Source organism: Amblyomma mixtum, unplaced genomic scaffold, assembly GCF_055824585.1.
Source record: "Amblyomma mixtum isolate Tamu unplaced genomic scaffold, ASM5582458v1 scaffold_33, whole genome shotgun sequence".
NCBI classification, from domain to species: domain Eukaryota; kingdom Metazoa; phylum Arthropoda; class Arachnida; order Ixodida; family Ixodidae; genus Amblyomma; species Amblyomma mixtum.
Window position 1 is genome coordinate 208723 of NW_028317730.1, and position 14712 is coordinate 223434.

Sequence of the window (14712 nt, forward strand, 5' to 3'; positions counted from 1 at the left end):
GTCTTCTGAGCACCAGAACGCCTCCACTTTTTTGTTGGGGTCGAAATCGTCAACGTTAAGCGGCTCGAAAACCTTAATCAAATTAACGGGCAATATGGCCCGAAATTTGTCTTCGTACTTTACGTATGCAAGCATTATAGGACAGAGCAGTACGTTCGCAGACGACAACGCAATGACCACTTTCCCGCCTGGATTGTGATTCGGCTACAGCTTTGTCGCGAGACGGCTGCCGTGCGGCGTAGCATGGCGCCATGCATGTCACTGTCGTGGAGTTCTCTTCATGTTTTATAGGTTTTCATTCTTGTGTGCTAGTTTGGTTTGGTTTGGTTTCGTTTGTCGGGGTTTAACGTCCCAAAGCAACTACAGGCTATGAGAGACGCCGTAGTGAAGGGCTCCAGAAATTTCGACCACCTGGGGTTCTTTAGCATGCACTGACATCGCACAGCACACGGGCCTCTAGAATTTCGCCTTCATCGAAATTCAGCCGCCGCAGCCGGGATCGAACCCGCGTCTTTCGGGTCAGCAGCCGAGCGCCGTAACCACTGAGCCACCGCGGCGGGGTCTTGTGTGCTAGTGCTGATGTTGTTTTACTAAAAGGACGGTACACACATAACTTTGTTTGCTTGTGTGCTAGTGCTGATGTTGTTTTACTAAAAGGACGGTACACACATAACTTTGTTTGCTTGTGTGCTAGTGCTGATGTTGTTTTACTAAAAGGACGGTACACACATAACTTTGTTTGCTTGTGTGCTAGTGCTGATGTTGTTTTACTAAAAGGACGGTACACACATAACTTTGTTTGCATGTTGTCTTCTCTGTAATGATGCACAAGACATTAGAATCCTTGACGCTGCTAAATAATTGTTGTTGTTTCGGCTTTGGTGTGATCTACCGACACGAATTAGTGCACGAAATGCTGGTATGAACATCAAAAACCGGAGTGTTCCTAGCAGTAGAGGCCCATGTAAGAACGCTTCCTCAGTATGAGGGGGTGCTGAGAAGTTCCTGGCTTTGCACAGAAAGAATGTAGCCAGAGTTTTGAAAGTGCACATTTATTCAATGTATTCACTCTTGAGTCTGATGCACTTGTTGCATCGTTCTTTCATCTTTTATAGTCCATTAAAAAAAATTATGTGACAGGTCATCAAACCAGCTTTCAGCACCTCCGAAAAGTGACAAATCAGTCCCGCTCATACATATTAGGTATCTCTGCAATATAAGGGTTGCCGTCAACTATCATAGACGCAGAAACTCTGTCAACTTCGTCAGGAAACAGAGCTGCCTTTCTAGATGTCCGTGTGCATGTAGATATATGAGGCATATTTCTGTGTGGCTGACATTCAAGGTGTGCACACATGAGCAGTCAAGAAGCTGGTATATTTTCAGCAAAGCATAGTGCTCCCCCGATTTGCAGGTGAACAAACAGTTGCTGGTTTTTTTTTGCTCTCTGGTAACCAGCAACATGAATTCGTTGCCTGCGAATCTCCACACGTTGGTAGCTTGTCACTGAGGGCAGCACATAGCCAAGCTTTTGCATACACACGTGTTCAGCTTGCTTCAACGCAGTGCAAATGATTCTTTTTCCAAGAAATATCGGTTCATTACCATGTCCTGCTGCCACTGGAGCTATCAGCTGTTTGCATAGAGTTTGCACAGGTGTGGCCAGGTCCAGGCTATTTGACAGTTTGGTCACCTGAAGCTTCATAACAAAGCGCTCGAGTACCTGCAATGGCACACCATTTGCGTCGGTTATGAAGCGCAGCAATGTGCCATTGCCGGACTCAAACACAAACGTCGAGTGTGACCAGATGTCCCACCTCAAGTTTAGTTCAGACAAGCATTTACAGATAGTACAGACAGCATGCAGACAAGTTGCTAGCATGAGCAGTAATTATTATGGCCCTTTCTAAGTGCAATGAAAGCATATGTGCATTAAAAATAACAGCACTATACTTATAACAGTAGCACTACTTTTGACAATTTCTCAGCACTAAGCTATCAGAACACATTGCATACTTGTGATTGTCTATAATCTGCGAAAGAAAGCTTGCCAGTAGCATGGAACATTCACATGCAATTTCTCAAAACAGGGCTTAGAAGGTGTACTTACGACCAATGCGAGCACCCTTGTGTTGGCAGTAGCTGCAGCCATAGTAGCCATTGAACTGTTTCATATTCAAAGCTGCTGCTCTTGCTGGTGCGTCCACACAACAGCAGATGACTCTCAGTTTGGAGGCAAACCTCTGTCCGTCACACTCCCAATTCACTCTCTGGGGCTGAGTGATGCAGTCAGCAAGAACTTGAAGGAATGACTTCATTTTTGGATGGGTCCTTCCAAAATACAAGCCACAGAGGAGAACATTGCTCCAGCGCAGAGCCACGGGAAGTTCGTTCACCACAGCCTGTATTGGCCAAAGTGTTGACTTGCTGCTTTTGAACACTCTTGCACCGTCAGTGTTGAAAGTCAGAGAAAGGTCACACCAGGAAGCATCTTTCATTTGCTGTCTGTAAAGCCTCCCGTCTGTTATATCCCTTAGGGTGGTGCTGCTCGGCCGGGAAAGGCGCCGAGTCTCTCGTTCCTTCAATGAGGCTAGCAGTGCCTTGGCCAAATTTCTGTCCGAGAGTTGAGCCTCCATTTACCTCTTAGCACCAAGGGTTGCAAAACAATTACTTGAAGTGTTGGCAGCCTTGCAAAACGGACAAGTGAACTTAGTAGACCGATCTTTATTCGGTACAATTTTGCCACACTCTTGACAATAGTAGTGATGCGTTATTATATCCTCTTTCCATCGCTTCCACACTTTTCTCATTGTGTACTGAGATGTTGGAAAAGTTGGCATCTCTAATAAACCTATTTTTAGGAAAACCAGTCCTTCCATGTCGGCCCAGTTCAATCCAACAGACATAGAATAGGACATTAGGACGATCATTGCATCCGCGACACTCAAATCAGAGTTCGGCAAGCACTCGCCGGAGAACATACGGCACGTCACCTCCGAGAGCTGAATCAGCTAGTTTTCGAAGTCAGAGCAGTCGTATGAGGCTGCAGGATCAAGGGAGCTGCGGGGATCGGAAATGACGGGCTCGTGTAGATGGAGAGCGGGAAGAACAACGTGGTCGGGAGCTGGCGAGATCGTTGGCCGAATCTGATTGGTCACGAGGTGGTAGGGACGGAAAATGGCGGGGCATATCTGAGCGGTTGTCATAGGAAAGCTCGGTGCGAGGAGTCGGAAACCATCTATTGCGGCATTGCCGGGAAAGTTGGCTGACACAGGAACAGTTGAAATGTACTGGGCGATCATCAGGCATCCGTCACTCATCTCGATTTCGGTAGCGACGAAAGTATGGAGCCCTGGGACGGAAAACATTCCTGCTTGGTGGCTGGACGCTGGAGTTTCCGATGGAACAGATAGGTGCGAGATCCAAATTTGCAAGTTCCTCTCGCACGACGGCTTGAATAAGGGACACATCGGGCAAGGGGTGACTGGGGATGGTAGGCTGGGGGGCCACAGGTGCACAGGCCTCCATTTCGCGGCGAACGATCCGGGTAAATGTGTCGGTGATGTTGAGAGGCGAAGTGGGAGGTGTGCTAGTTGGTGGCTGCTGCATAACACAGGAAGTTGTGGCGGCCATATGGGGAAGTCGTTAAAACTGTGGAAATATGCGCCGGCTCTTTACTTGCTCGAAGAGACGGCACTCCTTAACTCTTTCCTTACCACGGGGAAATTGGCTGTTTTTTGTATGGTTTAGTTACGAATTCTTTGTGCAACAGCTACTAAATGTACAGTGCCATGCGGTACATAAAAGTGAAGGTAAATGAACGTGCTTTCAAGCAGTATTTATTTTTAAGAAATACAAAAAAATTGATTTACATAAAGAAATATTCATGAACAAAAAAAAAACAAGAACATGCAAAAAGTTTCTGAGTAAGGAGTAATATCTCTGGCAAAAAATTTTTCACCGAAATTCCAAAATATACAAATTGTGGGTATATCAATAGGCAACATTTCTTTGTTATAAACTGTTTCGCTAAAACGAGATTTGAGTGTAGTTACTTTTTTAGCTATGTGGGTACAGGACAATATCTTCTCTCTCAATGGCAGCGATGCACATATCTAGTTTGAAGTGGCAACAGTTGGCCAGTAAAGTAATTAAGTGTGTTCAATTTCAGAAAAATGTTGGTTTTTCTTTACTGTTGATGACTGTGTTCATTCCGGTTGTGTGAGCTAAGGCACAAGCAAGTGTACAAATGATGTACAGTCGTGCCTCGTTGATGCGGACACATTGGTTCTCCGGGGTGAAATTGTCCGTAAGGTGAGTCATCTGTAATAAGAAATTGTGAAAAAATTTCACAACCACATTTTAATTAATCTCTGCTTCTGTGTTTAGTGGTGGCCAGTGAAGTGGAAATGAGATGAAATCTTGTGAGCTCCAAGTACATTATTCTGCTTGCCATTATCTTTAAATAATGCAGTGGAATTTGAAGCGTCAAGTGGCAGGGTGTCGAACCGGAACCGAACTCATAATTTTTTCGCCATCTTGGAGCTGAACCCGAAACGGAACGATTCAAGGGAACCGTTCCGAACCGGTTCGGGTCTCTGTTCAGCCCCCCTTTTTTGCACGCATGGCACACATTTTTTTTTCAGACAAAATGAGATAGTCCAGTGCGTAGGTTTACCCATCCGAAGTTGTCTGCGCTAGAAAGTGCGAAAATGGCACCCAGTATATCCGACAACAAAATTGAATGAAGTCTGGTGTCTGGGAAGAAACCTAATTGATGCTTCTGTAATTTACTAGTACCAATTCTAAAGCATTGTACCTCAGGTTTATGTGAAATCTTGAGTAATACTCTTGCCCCTTTTCATGTTTGCGTATAGTTTTAATCAAACTGTTAGCACTGATCTAACGCAATAAAGGACTATATAGACACCAAATTTTTGCTTGCGTGTTTTATTTTATCGACAATGGTGTATATAGAGCACCCCGTGGTATTCCCCTACAACCAAGAAATAAATTATATTTGAATTTCTTCTTGACGCTCTTTTGGTTTCATCAACAGAGCGATGGCTGTGACGTGTAGTTGAAATTAAGTTACATGATGCACGAAAAAAAACAGCAATATGACTTCTAACATATAATTAGTTGTAATTCTAGCCTATGAAGCAGGCTGGTTTTTATGTGCAGTAGTGAGTGAAAACAACTTATCCGCATTTATATCACAGTTTTTCCACTTTTTATGGGATCTAAAGTTCAACTGCACGTTACAGCATCGTTCGGTTGATGAAACTGAAACAGCATGAGAGAATAAATTCTTTCTAAATTATTAAGCGGCCGTAGGCGAATACCACACGGTGATCCAGGTATTCTATTACCGTATTTTCCGGTGTATAAGACGTGGCTTTTTTTCAAAAATCTTGCTGGTGCGTCCTATACAAGGGTGCGTCTTATATGCGAATTTTTCATCTTTTTTTTGCGAGTTCATCGATTACTCCAGTTCATGCTCAAGCTTTTTTCACCTAAAAAATATCACTACCAATAACGCGGTTGTAACACGGTTAATACTTCAATACCGGGACCGCCGTGCGCGACATATTCTAGGTGATCTTTATCATGAAACGGCGGGGATCACGCCTTCCGGGATCACAAACGCGCGGCTGTTTCGGAGGCCCCAAGCAAAAGTAATGAGAAGCGCCAAAAGATGGTGATAATCGCGCTTCTCGCCATTGTCAAGACAAGCCGGCGTTCTTTTTTAGTCACCCTTTGCAACTTATTTTGCTGTGTGTACGTAGTGCATGTTTCAGCCGAGTTGCTTCCAGAAATGGGTGAACCTTTTGATAGCGCATCTGAAGATGAAAACTTCGAAGGTTTCAAGTAGAAATAAAATGTTGTTATGGACATATGGGGAGCTGTATCGTTTTTTCTTTCTTTTTTGCTATAACGTGGACGGGTATGGCGTGAGTGTTGCCTTTTTCGATCACTTAGCGTTGCTTAACAATTGCTCACAGGTACGGTGCATTTCGCGATAGTCGCGCAAGCGTGTTCAATTAAGCCTCACTATCCTAACTGGGTAAACTGGGGTGCGTCATATACACGGGTGCGTCTTATATACAAACTTTTTCAGTGACAGCTTGCATATATGGCAGGTGTGTCTTATACAAGAGTGCGTCTTATACACCGGAAAATACGGTACCTAGGGCATCATTTGAAAGAAGAAAACGCGCAGTGAAATTAGTTGTGCATAATACTTTAAACACCGATTGAGAATACCTTCCCTTTCTTTAAGTCATTTACCACAAATATATGAAACCTTAGCGCAACTACCCAACAATGTTTTTGAGGAAAGGAAATAGCGCAGTAACAGTCACAGTTCTCGATGGACTCCTCAACTGCGCTGTAAGGGAAGGGAGGAAGGTGGGAGTCTAAGAGAGAATGGGTTGCCGTAGGGGAGACTCGGGAATAATGACCTACTAGAGATCTTTAACGTGTACTGACACCGCACAACACACTGGTGCCTTTTGCGTTTCATCTCTTCGAAATGCCGCCGGGTTCGAACCCGGGTGCACCAAATAAGTAGCAGAGCGCCCTAAACACTCAGCCACCACAGTGGGTAGTGCAACATTCACTTTTTAAGCATTCGTTGTCTCCGACAGCAGGTACTAAATAAAACCCCTCACGATGGGTCAGTGGCGCAGTAAAGAAAAAATTGCCTGAGTGGCTGTGGAGCTCGGCTGCTGACCCCAGGTTGCGGATTTGATCCTAGCCTTGAAGGCCGCATTTGGATGGAGGCGAAATGCAAAAACGCACGTGTGCTGTCACACGTTGAAAAAAATTGCTGATGGTTTAGCTTGGTTAAACTGAGTGTGTACACAAAACCTTCTCACTCGCTGCCGAACCAGTTGTCCTTGAATTTCTGGTGAAACTGCCTTGTTGCAGTCCTCAATTCACTGAGACGAATCACGTGGTTAGTCCATCTCTCTGACTTGGTTTCTATCGACTGTTGTTGAGCAGACGTCGAGGTGGCGGCTTTGTTCGCGGCTCATTGTCGTCACTTCTCCGCTTCATGTCGTCTTTTAGCGAGCCATTCTTCGGGTGTCTCAGCCGCACGCTAAGCCCTCCTCGCTTCCTGCTCGCATTGTCGGCTGGCCTTGCACCATGCTACGACTTCGGGATCCGTCGACGTTGCTACTCATAACCTTTGCTGCTGCCGTACTGAGTGCGTACGCTTGCAATCCACCTCTTGATCTATTAAGCATCTGACAAGCGAGCAAAAACTTACGATCACCTTGACAAGCGAGTGCAGCTGCATGCGCCGCCACGGTAAGAGCGCCGCGTCCCAGCCAACCAAGTCATGTTCAGAGGATGTCCATATAATATTTTTTTTAAGATATCAGATGTCCGTATGATGTTCCTACAAGTTCACATTATGTCCACTGAATGTCCATATTATCTTCATTTTGATCATATAACACCCACATTATGACCACACGTGACAATTCTGAGACATTCAGTGGATGTTTATTAGATGTTCATCTAACTTTTTTTTTTGAGGTGGGCGGGGCGCATGCCGCGGGTTCTGTGCTGGATGTTTTGCCATATAATGGCAACTATAACAACACGGAGAGCTACAGTGACACCTTTTATTGCTTAGTCAGTCCCACACTAATCCGACAGCAACTGGACTTCGTTTCGAGCAACCTGTGAATATAACGGGGTACAATGTGAAACAGCAGCAACTAAATAAAATGTGTCTGTAGTTTGTGCTCGAAGAAATTAACTCAAGAAGGATGCTACAGTTGAAAAAATTACAAATACAAACCAAGACAAGTAAAAAACTACAGGTAGCAAATCACAAACAGTAATAGTGTGAACACACTTGGTTAAAAAAATCGAAAAGTGTCTTGCACCCTATTATAAAGTGGATAGCACAATGCATGCAATGTAACTTTTGTGTATGCGATGTTATACAGGGTCTGTTCTGAAAGTAGTAGGACTCATTTTTTTTAATAAAATTTATTCATGAGAATAGTACAAACGATTAGAATTTTTCAAAGTAGCACCCTTCCGCACCTACACGCTGCTGCCAATGAGATTTTCAGTTTTTGTACGCCTCCAGGAATGCCTGGACCTGAATGCTGTTTAGCTCCCTCGTCACGGCCTGTTGAACCGCCTCTACCGATCCGTGATGTTTCCCCTTGAGCGTTGATTTTATTCTCGGGAATAGAAAAAAGTCTGGCGGGGCCAAGTCGAGGCTGTAGGGGGGCTGAGGCAGCGTTGCCGCTTCTGCTGGGCAAAAAATCAGGGTCCTCATTCACATGATGAAGAAGATCCTGGCAGACCGCTTTCCGGTTGGCCTTTTGCTCCGACAACACTCCCGGCGCCAACTTCGCGCACACTTATCTCATGGCTAAGTTTTCTGTCACGATCTCGAAAACTTGGGTTTGAGGAATGCTCAAATCACCAGAAATCATTCTGATACTCATCCTACAATCACTGTTCAGTAAATGTTTCACTCGCTACACATTTTCGTTGGCCTTGCTGGTCGAAGGGCGTCTGGAGCGGTCGTCGTCTTCCAGTCTTTCCTTACCTTCTCGGAACAGCTTGTGCCACTCAAAAAAACACCTTATCTACCCATGGCAGTGTCACCGTAGGCCTCTTTAATCATGTCGCGAGTCTCTTTGCCCATTTTACCAAGATTTACACAAAATTTGATCGCGTATCGCTGATCCAGTAAAAGCTCCATGATTCTGCGTGACGAGACGTTTCGACAGGGGTTCACAGTATAAGCGACCTCCTCTCTTTAACGGCCAAGAGCCGACTGCCGATTTTCCCCAGCATTCCCAATATCCCCCTTCAACGATCCTGCATGCGCAGATCGCCTCTCGTGCGCCCGTTTGCCCAGGAAGAAACCAGTCCTACTACTTTCAGAACAGACCCTGTATGTAGACATGCACCCTTTTGGCCATTACCATATATGAAAAACATTCCCACGCTGACAAAAAAAAAAGGAATTAGCTTGCCTCGGCTTTCTTGGCAGTCCTTTCCTGCAGCTGCTTCAGCCTGCAAGGCGCATGCTGCAGCCATTTTTATTTTTTGATGACACTCTCAATCTCGTCTTGTGTTGCCGAAAGTAGCTTGTTTCTGCGAATGGCATCTATGCAGAATGAAAGGACATATTCAGCATGATAGAACGCTTCTAACAAAGCAGAGAATGGTTGATACTGTATTAAGCCTTGCTGTTGGGCTAGGTGGTGCATTTAACTCTTTCGCTACCGCGCCATAGGCCATCGATCGCATATGATCGATTCAAATCGCCCGCGCAAAAAAGCTCATTTTGGAGAGTCGTGTGCGTGCTCCACAATCTAGCTAGCGAGCTAAACAACTGCTCTTTCGATTGCAGCCTTGGTTTTAGTGTTTTGACATGAGGGGGCGCCGTGAAAAATAAAACTTTGAACGGCCGCAGCGGCGTCAGCCGGAGAAAATGGCGTCCGCGTCGCCGCGCGCTCCTCGAAAACGAAAGCTGACTCCGAGTACGTCGGCTGGTTTCGGTTTTGTTTCTTGCGACGACAGCAGCGGTTATTAGTCGGGCAACAATGTAAAAACGTTGGATTTCGGTTTCGACAGCGAGACTTCGCCTCGGGAGCCTGGAACGTCAGCGCGTACTTGTATGTAAGTTCTGTTTTCGTTCGCTGCGAGTTTTCTGCGGTTCATACGGCTTGTAATTGATGAGAGTGGTTTATTTTTGTGCTTCAGGGTCTTGACAATGTATGACGAAGGCAGTTTGCCAAATGCTCAAGGTCGCGCCGCGTTTTTCAACCATGACAGCTAGGTGTCCATATCGGTACATCGCTGCGGAGTGGCGCTCGGAGATTAGCTCGACTTCTCGACTTTTTTTTTATGCTCTTCACGGCGGAAATGATGAAGACCGTGTGCGGAAACACTAATAAATATGCATGGATGAAGATTTTCAGCAAGTTCGGCGTGACGGCTCATGGGAAGACGTGAATCTGTTGGAGATGCTGATGTTCATTGGAATCATCATATACATTGGAATTGTTGACCTGCCGCGATTTTATTTCTACTGAAATACCAGAATAATCTATTCTGGCCCTCTGCCATCAAAAATCATTTCTCAAAATTGGTTTTTCGCTTTTTTTGTTTGTTTGTTTTTGCACCTAACGGACCCGGATGATTCAGTGGCGGCAGCATCTATTGGCAAGACTTGGAAAGTGTCCTGGCTTTCGAACCACATCGCTAAAACTTATTTCATTGATTCTGATGTTTTAGAGCTCGCCTAAAATGCCAAATTTTATCAGCTGGCTTTCAGGGAGCAGCTCATTCAAGAAATCTTCGGGTATGATGAGGGAAATGAAGTCCACGCCCTCAATCCTCCCATAGAATCCATTCAACACCAACCGAAAAAAATTAAAAAAAGAAGAAACTGCAAGCTCGGCTATCAGAGAACAAGGGAGGAACAAAGATATAACCTTATGTGAAGCACCTGTCAGTCTACCTCTGCTTCACATCTTCACCCCTGATTGCTCCTCACAGTGGCACCACAGTCATTACCCCTGACTTGACAGGCCATGGAAAGTGCAGTAAATTTTTCTCATAGCTGAAACTGTGAATAATGACAGCTATAAACATGTGCAACAGTTTGTATATTCCAGTTTTCCTCTAATCAAGTTCTGGCTTAGTGCAGCCGGTAATTTTTGTTTTTGCTATATACTTTTTTTTGTGTTTTAGCAAATTTCACAAATAAGTGTTCATTTACTTTTGCACACACAACTCTTCTGTTTGTTTCATTCAGAAGTGTAACTAATAAGCTACAATTTCATGCATTGCAATATGTGCTGGGTGTATTAGTTCTTGTGAAAAAAAATTTTCTTTCCGTACACTCCAAATCGTCCATTTTTCTGCGGTAGCGAAAGAGTTAAACAGGTGGAGCATAATGTGAGGAAAAACAAGACGAGAAGGGAAGAGCTTTTTTATCCTCTATTTTTAAAGCCCACCATCCAGCTAAATACTATGAATAAAGCAGTGCCAGTCCATGTCAATCCTTTCTCATCAATGTCTCTAGGCTGTACTCCCCATTTAAACTGGCTGATAGCATATTACTGGTTATATCCAAAATTGTCAATTCAGGTAAAACAAAATTTTTTGCCTACATTAAAGAATTGTTAATGAAAACTTGTACATAGAGTGAGTTTGCATATGGCTTGTGCACAATTCAATTCATTTGTTTCATTTCAAAATCATGTCCAAAATGACAATAAGTTATCAACTGTAGAATATAATCACTTTGCTTATCAAAGTTTGCTAATTTTGGGCACCGCTGTCAGAATTGTGAACAACATACCTTTTATGATGGCTGTCACATTTGAGTCTCGGAATTTTTTTCCTTTGTTGCCAACCTAGCTGTAATTTTGAGCAACTGTGTCCTCCATTATATAAGTCAAAATTCGTTTCATGGTTGCCGCCACATTGTTTCCCCCGAGGCCCTTTAGTTCTTGAAGCTGTAAAAAAAATGCTTGTAATAAGAATATTTGACTTCAAAAACTAGACAGATCGTCTGAACTACAGCTGCGAATTTGGCTGGGATAAACTATTTAACCACAAGCATATTAGCACTACAGACACTAGACACTTAATGCACAAAGAACAATTACATGCATATTGGGGAACATGCAGAGAATTTTTTCATTAATAAACAAGCAATTACTCGTTAGCATTTACGCAAGCGCAGCCACAACGGAAAGCTATACAGCTTCCACAGAAACTTCATAATGCAGTGGTCCCAGGTTCCAACCCCAGACCAGGGCGAATTTTCCCTCTACTATAAAGTTTCTCTGAAAGCTGTACAGCTTTCCGTTGTAGGCATATGGCTGCACTTGGATGGGTGATAACAAGCAATTATTCCTTTATACAAATCTACTCCACCTTGGGGATTACCCTAAACATTGGAACCATCTTGATGTTACAGTGTGCTTCTATTCCTTGTGAGTGCCCAGACCCAGTGTTAAATGCACATGCATACGTGCTAGAAACAGTCCAAATAGCATTCCACCCTGTACAATAATGGCACGCAGGTATCAACAGTACATATTTGGTAGCTCATAATTATAAGGAAATAACTTGGAAGCTGTTTATGACACCTTTCTACTGCATGCATGCAGACACTCACATAAATTGAGTTACTGCTAAAAGTTAGCACACTGACTGCCTATGACCACTTTTCATTTCCAGTGAGAATTATGCTTAATTTGACTGCAGAAGGGGCATAGCATTTGTAACCATAAAGCTGCTTATGCAAATTCCTGTTCCATTCAGACAAGTCACATGACCTGTGTATTGACAAGCTGTGGCCCTGCGTACCTATTCTTGTACACTGAAATGCTCCGCCCATTTTTCAGGATACACTGAAGGAGAAGCCACAGGCAATTTATAGAATAATGTATTAGCTATTCAGAGTTTCTAACAGACAAAGCAAAATTTTCATGGCACACATCATGAATTCTTACCAGTTCCTTAACTTCACTGCCGTTTCTGTCAAATTCCAGGAAACTTTGTATCTCCACAAACGGTCTGGAGATAAATATCGATCCCCGAGTACCACTTGCCACAGGGTCCCTCATTCCTGGCAAATTCTGCAGGAGGTCGAAAACTTGTTCGACCATCAGTCTTGTCAGCCTCATTTCTCTGATCACCTGCCTTTGGAACTCTAGACTGGATACAAGAGAACACAGGCTGTAGCACTTTCATGGAAACAATAACATATAAATACAAGTGAGCTCCAAATTAACAGTATGTAAAAGCTTCACAACAATCACAGAGACATGGAAAAAAGCTCACCGGCTTCAGGTATGGTGTCTGTAGCGGCCACAGTGGCCGTAAGTGGGCATGCTGCAAGCTTCAAAGAACAGATTAGAAAACTGATCTTTTTCCTGAGAACACTAAACTAACTTGACCCACCTGAGGTGTGCATGCCGAATCGAACTGGCATACCAGCATCTGAAAATGCAAACAAGCATGAGTTTTCAAAATTTGTTCATATTTGCAAATACCACAATAAATACCTGATCCAATGGATCCTGTGGCATGTGCACTATTATGCAGTGCTTCATCTGAAAAAAATTAAGGGTAATCATCATTGATAAGAAGTCGGGCCTATTTTGGGACCATGGCATGCCCAAGCATCATTTTAACAGGCCATACGCACTTTACGTGGACGGTGCCGCAATTGCATGTGGCACTGCTGGAAATGCCATTCTAGGCATCTTCTTGGCTGCCTTCCTTCTTTTTGGAGGGCTGTTCGTATCAGAATTTGAATCTGATATGAACGTTTCGGTCTCAAGACCACCCGCCTCTGTTCATCATCTGTTGATGGCAAGTCAGAAGTGAACTCGGCTTTTCCCAACCTCTTCCTTGCGTTCTCATATGATGTTATAAACAGAAGAACAAGAATCATCAGAATAGTGTAAAGATATACGTACTTATAAAGTAGTCTGACACACGCTTAAAAACATAACAATGGTTTACTGACATTCGGAATGGGGACCAGTCTTCCTCTGAAGAAAACATCCATAAATGGTGCAGTGAAGCCCTGATGAATTTTGTACTTCGTTGCGGCAGGAATAGACATATTGGCTCATCGAAAAGCACCGCAGACACACACACCCACGTACATGCGAACGCGTTTTGGCAGTCCAGCAAAGATGGCGGCCAGTCGCTGGGTTCCGGAGTATGCGCATGGCTCGTCTGGTCTATAATTCTTTTCCCTAGTATTCTGGTCTATAATTCTTTTCCCTAGTTGAATTGTCTGCTGTCAAAATGGTTGCTGAACTGCCTAGTCTAAAGAGGGCAGTTGTTTTCAATGCTTCCATGGTTTCAAAGACCATTTGTCTGTTTTATGCATATCCTAATGTCCCCGCAGGGAGGTGTCTGCAGCATGCAGACGGTGAGTGGCGACACCACGGGGTTAACCGAGCATCCGCAGGGACATCCCCGCAGGGGGATGATGGTGAACAATGCGTCACCACGGACCCGAGCATCCGCGCTTAGCCGTGCGTGGCATCGCCGTGTCCGGGGAAAAGGGGATCCTGGTGGTTGAGCCGATGCCGAGCGTTTGGACCCTTAAGGCCCCTCGGCGGAGGCAACACACCACTTTGGCCCCAGCTTCCTGTAGACGGCACCTCCGGCCTGACCCGACCGGGGGAAATCGGCAGTTGCCTTTTCCTTTCCTCCCCTCCATCTTTCACTTTCCTATCTCTTTCTTGCTACTCTCCTGTCTCCTCTTTACTTCTTAGATATTCCTTTTTTCCTGGCGGCTAGGGTTAACCTTGTGTGGCCAACTAACCTGAGTTGCGTCATATTTGGTTATAGTTGGGGTGTACAGCTGGCATGGGCAGGGCTTGCTTGCGAGTTCCTGTCTATATTGGCGGTAAGTCTATATTGGCGGGCCGCCAATATAGACTTACCGTAACGGTAATACCATAACATCCCCGTAACAATATTTACAATATTCTGTGAACGTTTGAAATTTCCTGAACAGCTTGACAAATGCAGTATTACTTCCAAGTACCAGTGAAGTATACCTATTTCCTTCAGATATATCCTACTTAAACTGTCCAAAATGTGGTCTTGTCTGAATCAACATTGTATAACTGTAGTGTGGATGCAGTTCTCAGCCTTTAGCCAGCATGCCACACTTGGTTT